Here is a 10105-nt window from a genome sequence, read left to right on the forward strand (position 1 = left end):
TAGGTGGGACTGGGCTTTCAATAAGCACATTGTTATCTGAACACGACAGATATATCCGTCTCAAACAATACAACAAATCAACGGTGCCAGGACACCAGGAACAGCGCAGGATGGGAATCGAACTTCGAGAGGCCCACGTACTGGCGAAACAGACGTTTACTTTGAGGAGGAAGATTATAGAGGCTATAGGAATAGCCAAGCGACCCGAACACATGAACAGCGAAGCCGGGTACCGACCTTCAGCGTGTTGGCTGCCAGCAGTGACAGCTTTGCGGAAGGACAGCTCTCGTAGAGCAAGAGGCACGTGGTAGGCCATAGCGACGGAGGGTACACAGAGTGCTTGTGTGACGTAGACGATACTAGGCAATCAGTAAACTACGCCATGCTGCAGTCGCCGTTTAGTTTCCTATTCGTTTATTTCCACTAAGGGCAAGCAATAAGGGAAACTCCAATGGAAAACGTCTATTTCTTCTAACGACGACGCGCAATGCAATAAAAGAACACCTAATACCATTCCTCCTCACCCTCATATCCAACGACAGCACTCCCCCACGGTATATAAGTAACCAAACTAGTGCTCATTCAGCAGTTAGCATCACACCCCGAGGAAGGCGTCTTACAATAGTCTCCGAAACGTCAGAATTTTGAAGCTGACAATTCGACCTCAAACCCAGAAGAATTTTATTGACTGTACCGACAAACTTTCTGAAGGGGCAGTATGGATCAAAACAATAAAAAAGTATGTCTCCTAGAGATGCGTCGTAGAAAGCATACCTGAAGAGCAGTTAGCAGTTGCTCATTATCTATACTGTAAGACATATCTGTTTTATTGAAAGATCTTAAGTTCCATTTTCTGAGACCTGTGTTAATAAGTAGCGATTTTGTAGTTTTTTACTTTTCTATTCTTATTTTTGTCATCAATCTTCTGACTGGTCTGATGCAGCCCACAAGTAGTTCCTCCCGTGTGGTATTATCTTCATTTCAGAGTACCAATTGAAACCTATGTCCTCAATTATTTGCTAGATGTATTCCTCTACAATTCCTTCTAGCACCGTGGAGGTCATTCCCTGACATATTAACAAATGTCTTTCCATCACGCCCCTTCATCTTGCCAGTGGTGTCTTCCATAATATCCTGTTTTCGTCGACTCTGTGGAGAATCTGGTCATTCCCTATCTACCACTCCGCCAAATTTTCAACATTGTTTGTAGCACCAGCCCAAAGACTTCGATTCTCTTCCTTTACTTCTTTCCCACTGTCCAGGATTCAATAATCGAAAAATACATTCTTGTATGAAGGCCTACGTTTGATAACAGTAGACTTGGCCAGGAAGGCCCACTTTGCTTTTGCTAGTATGCTATTTGTATCATCTTTGCTTTCTCCGACGTAGGTTATCTTGCTTCTAAGCTTCCTGAATTCCTTAACTTCCTCTATTTCGCGATCAGGGACTTTTATGTTCTAGCTATTCTCATCTCTGCTACTTCTCATTACTTTTGATTGTTTTTAGGTATACTCTCAATCAGTATTCTGTACTCATTAGCCTCTTCACTTCATCCAACAGATCCTGTAATTCTTCTTCAGTTTCGCTGATGATAGCAGTGTCATCTGATCGACTTACCCATTTTCAGGGCCAATCACTACAGAGTGTCAAGTAAAGACAAATGAACATATGCGACACATTTTACACCCCGTATTTAATCGAGCACACTGTTCTTCAGAGGCCACGAGAAGAATTTTCTTTATGTACAAGAGGAGGGGAAACATTTACTGAGAGAACGTCACAGGAATGGTTTTCTCGTTTTCGGGAAGGAAAATTCGAATTGTGCAATGAACCACGTTATGGAAGACCATCAAAACCGCCTAAATAATTTGTTTCACAACCAACCAACCAGGCAGTTGGCAGAAATTATGGAATGCGACTTCACACCCATCATGTACCATTTGCTTCATTGGCCACGGAGTAAAATTCGGCTACATGGGTACCACATACCTTATACGACACCCGCAACAATAACCATTTATTCGTCTTTGCTAGCACGTTACTTTTTGCTTTGTCGTAGGCACAAACGATTTGTTAGGAACATATTTGCACGTCATGAGAAATCGTGGCTGTTTGTCGAATTAAACAAGAGGAATGAATGGCTCAGTTCATCGAAAAAGCAATACGCCGCACAAAGAATGGTGCACACCCTCAAAAACCACTTTTGCGTTTGGTAGAACTAAAATAGCATTCTTCATCATGAATTGCTACTACCAAATCATATGATATAAGTTGTTGTGTTTAACAAACCGCTAAGCGACATGCTGTTACTTCTAACAGATGTACCGGCCAGATACGTATCATCGTGAAACGAGTGTCAACAAAAATGCCAATTCTGCCTTATTACGACAGATTATTTTCGCACTTCGTAGAAATTAAAAAAAAGTCTTTATCACATCTGGGGTTACTGGAGGAATGGAGGATGGCATATATCGTGGGAAACTCTAGTCCGAGACGTAACTGTTGCAGAAACAATTTCTTGCTGCTCACCGTCTGTAATGCAAATACGGAACGTAGTTTGATTAGTTCCAGAGTGGTGAAAGCGTATCGCCAAATTTCCGTTGTAGATTCTAGTGCGCCAGTTAGTGGATATTAACCTACATTGTGAAATGGCTGTCTCTGTGGCATAACTGAGATAAGTGCCAGGTATCTTGTGATTTCTGAAAGACATTCGCGCTTGGACCGTTCTCATAGTACATGACGGTTAGAATAAAGCTTTTACTAATTGAGCCCGTTTAGATGGAAAACTATTTAGCGTATGGACACCAGATTTCATAGGAATGTTGTTCAGACTGTGCTCTGTTAATGCCATTACTTGTCGTTAGACGCCTGTACTGGTACGGACGTTGGGCTGAAAAACAGATATAACGCGCTTTACAGTTGCAGACAGGCAACAGATTCTGTACTAGATGGGCAGGACTTTACTTGTAAGCTTATTTCTTCAAAACAACAGCAGTTGTGCTGCAGCCCTTCGCTGGTATCGACACTTTTGAGGAATACGGAGAGATGCTCTATGCGAACTGGGGTTGAAGAAATTAATTCTGAAATACGAATAAACTGGCGATTCGTGGATTTCTCCTGATAGGTGCGACAGTTACCCCACAAAGTGCTGAAGAAGTTACTATTGCCATGTCTGAGGACACTGGATACAACGTGCAATCTTCAATCAGCACACGGACAATGTCACCGCGATTGAGCATTCCATGGTGCACCTTTCGGAAAGTGCTGCGAACAACCCTTAAATACTATCTCTAGCGTATTCCAAGCTTTCTTGGATGCAGATCATCATGACACTGAGCCAATTTGTGACCTGCAACGTAAACGTGAAGCGCAGTTAACAAATATTACCGACTCATGAGGCAATTAAAATGTTTTTCTTTCAATGGTTTATTCATTATTTCTCTTCCGCATGTCCTTACAAATGTTTACACTATGTTAAATCCTCCTATAATCAGTCATTTTTCAGGGAGGCCCTCTCAAGTAGCGGAAGTTTAATTAGAAGAGCAATGAAGAGCCAAAGAAACTGGTACACCGGCCTAATATCGTGTAGGGTCTCCGCGGACAAGCATAACTGCCGCGACGCGACGTGGCATGGACTCGACTAATGTCTGAAGTAGTCCTGGAGGGAAATGACACCACGAATCCTTCAGATCTGTTCGTCAATCCGTAAGAGTACGAAGGGATAGAGATCCCTTCTGAACAGCATGTTGCAAGACATACCAGATACGCACAAATAATGTTCACACCTGAGAAGTTTGGTTGGCAGCGGAAGTGTTTAAACTCAGTGGATTGTTCCCAGAGCCACTTTGTAGCAATTCTGGGCGTGTGGTGTGTCGCATTGTCCTGCTGGAATTGCCCAAGTTCTTCGGAATGCACAATGGACATAACGGACGCAGGTGATCAGAGAGGATGCTTACGTGCCACCTGTCAGAGTCGTATCTAGAGTACCAGGGGTCCCACATCACTCCAACTGCAGAACCTCCACCGGATCCAACAGTCCCCTGCTGAGACGCAGGGTCCATGGATTCATGGGGTTGTCGGCATACACGTATTTGTCCATCGGCTCCATACAATTTGAAACGAGACTCATCCGACCAGGCAACATGTTTCTAGGCATCAACAGTCCAATGTCCCTGTTGACGGGCCCAGGCGAGGAATAAAGCTTCGTGTCGTGCAGTCAGCAAGGGTACACCAGTGGGCTTGCGGCTCCGAAAGCATAAATCGATGATGTTCCTTTGACTGGTTCGCACAGTGACACTTGTTGGGGGCCAAGCATTGAATTCTGCAGCGATTTGCGGAAGGGTTGCACTTTCGTCACGTTGAACGATTCTCTTCAGTCGTCGTTGGTTCTGTTCTTGCAGGATCTTCTTTCGGCCGCTGCGATGTAGAAGATTTGATGTTTTACAGGATTCCTGACATTCACGGAACACTCGTGAAATGGTCGTACGGGAAAAATCCCCACTTCATCGCTACCTCGGAGATGGTGGGTCCCACGCTCGTGCGCCGACTAAGACTTCACGTTCAAACTCACTTAAATCCTGAGAACAAGCCATTGTAGCAGCAGTAGACGATCTAACAACTGCACCAGACGCCTGTTGTCTTAAATAGGCTTCGCTGACAGCAGCGCCGTATTCTGCCTGTTGACGTATGTATTTGAATATGCATGCCTATAACAGTTTCTTTGGCGCTTCCGTTTATCATGGCACCACTTCACCCACCGCAGCTCCAGCGAAAGTTGTTCATAATGACGCACATGTGGCAATATACTCTCCCGGTAAATTTATGTCCACAGAGACAAATGAGGTAGTAAAACTGTCTTTTAACAGTGTGCGTGAGATAGTAGCGGCCACGGCTAGCTATTCTAATCACGCAATAGAGAGATTAATGGAATGATGCGGCCAACAGCTACAAGTCCTTCCGAAGCCGTCACTACTTCAGGAAAGACGTGGAAGAAGGAGAAAAATTTGCAGGTAATTTTGACGAGCACGTAGTCAGGCAACAGACACATAATTTCCTCATGACAGATGTGCTTTACTTTAAACTGACAGTACCGTAATAAGAGATGTACCTAAATACCAAACAATCCATTTTTTGTTGTTGTTGTTGGATTTAGTTCTGGCCGCCCATTGTCTAATTTGTTCTGCTTTGGCTGATCACAATTTTTTCGGTACCATAGTGAGAAACTATTGAGATTGGACGTCTGTATCGTCGAATTGTTGGTTCTACTGACATAACGTGTTAATACGTTTCTTTGAGGACTCGATGGTTGTAGCTTACAAATTATGCGTTTGTTCAATGTCTCTCATTTACAACAGACCTCTATCGCAACGGTTATCCTCTACCCCTCCCCACCGAAGGAGCAGGCCAAGGAATTTTGTGCGCATTCCATAATCTTGTCCACTGACATCTGGAGTGGGGGGCTTGTCGAATGAGAAACCTAGACCATGACTGCGAAGGAACAGACTCACTTTTCAGAAGAAAAGAGTGTAACGATGACTGCGCTCTCCAGCATGAAAAAGCTCGTCAGGTGCGGAGGAAATTAAATTCTAGTCGGGAGTGGACTGTGAAGACTAAGCGAATACTGTGTGCAAGGAGGGGAGAGCCAGACGGCCGTTCTCATTGTGGAGCATGCGCGCTTCACTCGTTGTTGGCGACCCTGCCAGTAACTTACCGCCGTTACGGGGCTCTGGCGGCACAGCCGTACACGGCCGCACTGTCCGCGGGTCGTAAAACCTCCTCGTGGGTCAGAGTTCTAGATGCAGCTTCGGTGTGGTCTGGCTATTAACAGTTCGGCCAACTTCGCAAAACCACTCACCGGTAAGTGACACGGGTCAGTAGCGCAGAATATATCCTACCCTCTCCTTCTGCATCACACCACATTGAAAAAGCAAGAAGCCTAAGCTTCATTGTCCTCTCTTAGCGTGCTGCTCCAATCGGATGCTCTGTCCCTTGTTAACAGTTACTTTTCCTCACCCTTGATCTTCAGGGAACGGGTGGCGCTATTCATGTCGAATCACGCTTGACGATGCACGCTACCTACTGAAGTAACATCTACCAACTAGAGTGCCAATCGAACTGTAATATTAATTTATTGGAAATATAAATTTATTGAAAATATAACGTGCTACCAGATACTGTGTTATAACAAGATTACACTATGTGCGATAAAATTATCCCCGTTTCATGATCACATACTGGAAATCGGTAATTATAATAAAACGGATATAACAAACGGAAGGTTGACGTGGAGTAGTTAGAGATGTGTCCACTGGATTACATAATCTAATAACATAATAACTACAGTAGTGTATGAGATGTATCGCCAGCTTCAAATACCGACAACTATCAGATGTATAATGGAATGACAACTACGAAAATTTGTGCCGGAGTGGGAATCGAACCCAGAGCGGTTGCTATCTGTGCACGACTCACGACCGGAGCCAAACTTCACTTTGGCGTCGTTCCTACGTAAAAACCTGTACATGCACAGACGTTATGTAATTCTCGTTCAGGGGAGGACATTTTAACTGAAAATCACTGGTTGGTATCGGCGGATAAATGCGATACTTCAATTCCTCTGTTGTTAAGAAGAACGATACAATACATGCATGTATGTATGCGTGATTTTCCGAAGAAACAGACACTGTAGTGCCGTTGTGAAATAGAGGAAATGAATTCTCAGCTGCTAATACGACCAACCGTCAGCTGTATAACCTTCCGTCGTACTTCTTAACAACACAGGCACTGTAGTATGCAGCTCCAGATAAAATAGAGTATTTACTAAACGGAATGGTTTACTGCAAAGGCTGAAACAGCACGCTTCTTACTTGAGTGACAAAACAATTTGTAATGAAGCATCATGAAACTAGTTAATGAAAAAAATTCGTTGTTTACGTTATATTTAATCTTAGCGAGAAACTGCGTTTTACCAATAAAAGTCTATTTAGCTGGATTTCTGCTGTAACGTCGCTATTCAGTGGCAGATTAATAATTTCCACGTACCTCTTAGTTGCCTTTATTGCCATGTTATTAAAATTATTACGTAGTGGCGATCTCTTCTTCCAGGATCTCCTCGTCTAGTTACGTAATAAACTTCCCTCCGTATGTATTTCATCGATGATCATAAAATGATCACAATCGCACACACATCACACGGCATTCCGACAAGGAACAGACTGCTACAGACTAGTACTCTCAAAGCTGTTCCTATAAAGTAAGTCTTTGCCTAACTAGTGCAGATTCTCGTACAAGGAAAATAAATGTTTTACTTTTCTAACACTGATTCTACTATTCAGTACAGTTTATCTTTCGAAATAATCTTTTATATAATATTATTCGCAACAACGTAAGTGCTCACACAGAAATGACAGTATTCATGCAAGCGTCGCTACTAACAAATGGCGTTATTGGTTGCGGTAACAGAAGAGTGGCGCATATTTTGAAATGTCCCAGATGTGAACTGAAATTAGTACGCTCAAAAACACAAACATCAAAAAAGGTTACGCATATCCTCGGTTCCGAGAGTTTCAGAACCTGTACAGAAAATTGGAATAGAGATCAACATAAACATCATTGCTATTGCTCATGAAAACCACGCATTACCTGTTGTACCTTCAGAGGTGGTGGTCCAGATTGCTGTACCTCTAATACCCAGAAGTACGTCCTCATCCATTGATGCATGCCTGTATTCGTTGTTGCATACTATCCACAAGTTCATCAAAGCACTGTTGGTTCAGATTGTCTCACCACTCAACGGTGTTTGTGTGGTGTCACCGCCAGACACCACACTTGCTAGGTGGTAGCCTTTAAATCGGCCGCGGTCCGGTAGTATACGTCGGACCCGCGTGTAGCCACTATCAGTGATTGCAGACCGAGCGTCGCCACACGGCAGGTCTAGAGAGACTTCCTAGCACTCCCCCCCAGTTGTACAGCCGACTTTGCTAGCGATGGTTCACTGACAAATTACGCTCTCATTTGCCGAGACGATAGTTAGCATAGCCTTCAGCTACGTCATTTGCTACGACCTAGCAAGGCGCCATTATCATTTGCTATTTATCTTGTGATGCATGTACCGTCAGACCGATGTTCACCAATTATGGATTAAAGTTAAGTATTCCAGAAGCTACGTACCTTTTTTGCTAGTCTCAATTCCTTGTCCTGTTCCAGACCTCACGCCAGCCTGCGTGAGCTTAAACGCGTCCCTTTCGGCTTCCTGTCATAGTGGATTGGCTTTCTTGCCAGTCCACAACAGTTTCGGCGTAGATCCATCAGAGTGCTTGGTGGGTCACGTCGTCCTTTTCAATCTATCCCACGCATGTGCGATAGGGTTCATGTCTGGAGATCATGCTGGCTAGTCCAGTCGAGCGATGTCGTTATCCTGAAGGAACTCATTCACAAGATGTGCCTCGCCAATATGCACTATCGGTCGGAGGATGGGATTTACGTATCGTAAAGCCGTTGCAGTGCCTTCCATGACGACCAGCGGCGCACGTCGGCCCCGCATAATGCCACCCCAAAACAGCTTCACTCGATGGACAGTGTGTCTAAGGAGATCAGACTGACCTGGTTGCCTCCAAACACGTCTCCGACGATTTTCTGGTTGAAGGCATATGCGACACTCCTCGGTGACGAGAACGTGATGCCAATCCTGAGCGGTCCATTCGGCAAGTTGTTGGGCCCATCTGTACCGCGATGCGTGGTGTGGTGGTTGCAAAGATGGACCTCGTCATGGACGTCGGAATTGAAGTTGCGCATCATGTAGCCTATTGTGCACGGTTTGAGTCCTAACACGACGTCCTGTGGCTGCACGCAGAGCATTGTTCAACATGGTGGCGTTGTTGTCAGGATTCCTCCGAGCCATAATGCGTAGGTAGCGGTCATCCAGTGCAGTAGTAGACATTGGGCAGCCTGAGCAAGGCATGTCATCGACCGTTCCTGTCTCTCTGTACACCCCACAAAATCGTACGTTTTTTATATTAGGTGCACTGTGCTGCACCTACTGCCAGGTACTCCATATCAGCGACCTCAGTAGTCGTGAGACATAGTATAAACTTGGTTCTGTGCGAGGTAATTGCTAATTTGTGGTTCCGAGCCACTAGTGACTAGGCAGTGCAAGTATGTCTGAAATGTAAACCCGTCGTTTAACGATATTGCAGTGACTGTGTGTTGTTAAGATCAGCAGGCATTGCGGTGTCTACAGTCGGTATGAAGTACATTAAATATAATCGCAGTCGCGAATACGAAGAGTCGTCATCTCTGTAAGTGAACGAGAAAAATGAAAATTTGTGCCGGACCGGGACTCGATCCCAGATTTCCCGCTTTGCGAGAGCTATCATTTTAGCCGCTATGGCTATCTGTGGACGAATTTTTTTGATTTTTATATCATCTTGTTCGTTGAATTTGTTCGGGGCGGACGTCCCATGACGCTTGTTAAAGTTAATCGTGGATCCATTAACACAGTTTTCTTTATTACAGAGGGCAACTAACAGTGCCGATTGTGTGTCATCCTTCCGCAGGGGCCATGCTAATCTCCACCCTATCGTTCCAATTTTAGTACATGTTTCACAAGCTGCGACATCGCCGCGAGAAAAACAGTGACCCGCATGTGTAACAAGTTTCCTTTAATTTACGTCTATGGTGACAAACTTTTTGTTAACAGATTACCGGTTTCGGTCTTAAATAACCATCATCAGATCTGCAGCAAAAATGGGTAAAGCAGTAATACACTCGCTAAATGTCCACAGCTTAAGAAAAATAGATAGACCATGATGTAAAGTAGTACTGACAAAATTAACATTTGTGCGCTTTAAATATGAAGAGGCATACCTGATTCATAAAAACAAAGTCCTAATGTACTGCAGCCATAGTGGCATAGTCTGTTGTGTTGGCTGAAGAGCCAACACCGTGTTACTGGAGGAGGCCGAAATGCACGCGTTTTAGCTCACGCAGGCTAGCGTGAGGAGGGAAGGGCTATACTGACGTGAGGTCTGGAACATGACAAGGAATGAGAATTCAGAAAGCGGACGTAATTAGTTTCATACTTTAATCCATTAATGATGAACGTCGC

At 44.3% G+C, this 10105-nt stretch overlaps 1 non-coding gene across 1 annotated transcript; it reads right to left on the reverse strand.

The window, feature by feature from the left end:
- Positions 1–9509: 9509 nt before the first annotated feature.
- LOC124796970 lies at positions 9510–9614 on the reverse strand. Its single transcript, XR_007016860.1, has one exon. It is a non-coding gene; the product is annotated as a U6 spliceosomal RNA (small nuclear RNA).
- Between the last annotated feature and the right edge of the window lie 491 nt (positions 9615–10105).

Source organism: Schistocerca piceifrons, chromosome 4 (assembly GCF_021461385.2).
Source record: "Schistocerca piceifrons isolate TAMUIC-IGC-003096 chromosome 4, iqSchPice1.1, whole genome shotgun sequence".
In the NCBI taxonomy this organism is placed as follows: domain Eukaryota; kingdom Metazoa; phylum Arthropoda; class Insecta; order Orthoptera; family Acrididae; genus Schistocerca; species Schistocerca piceifrons.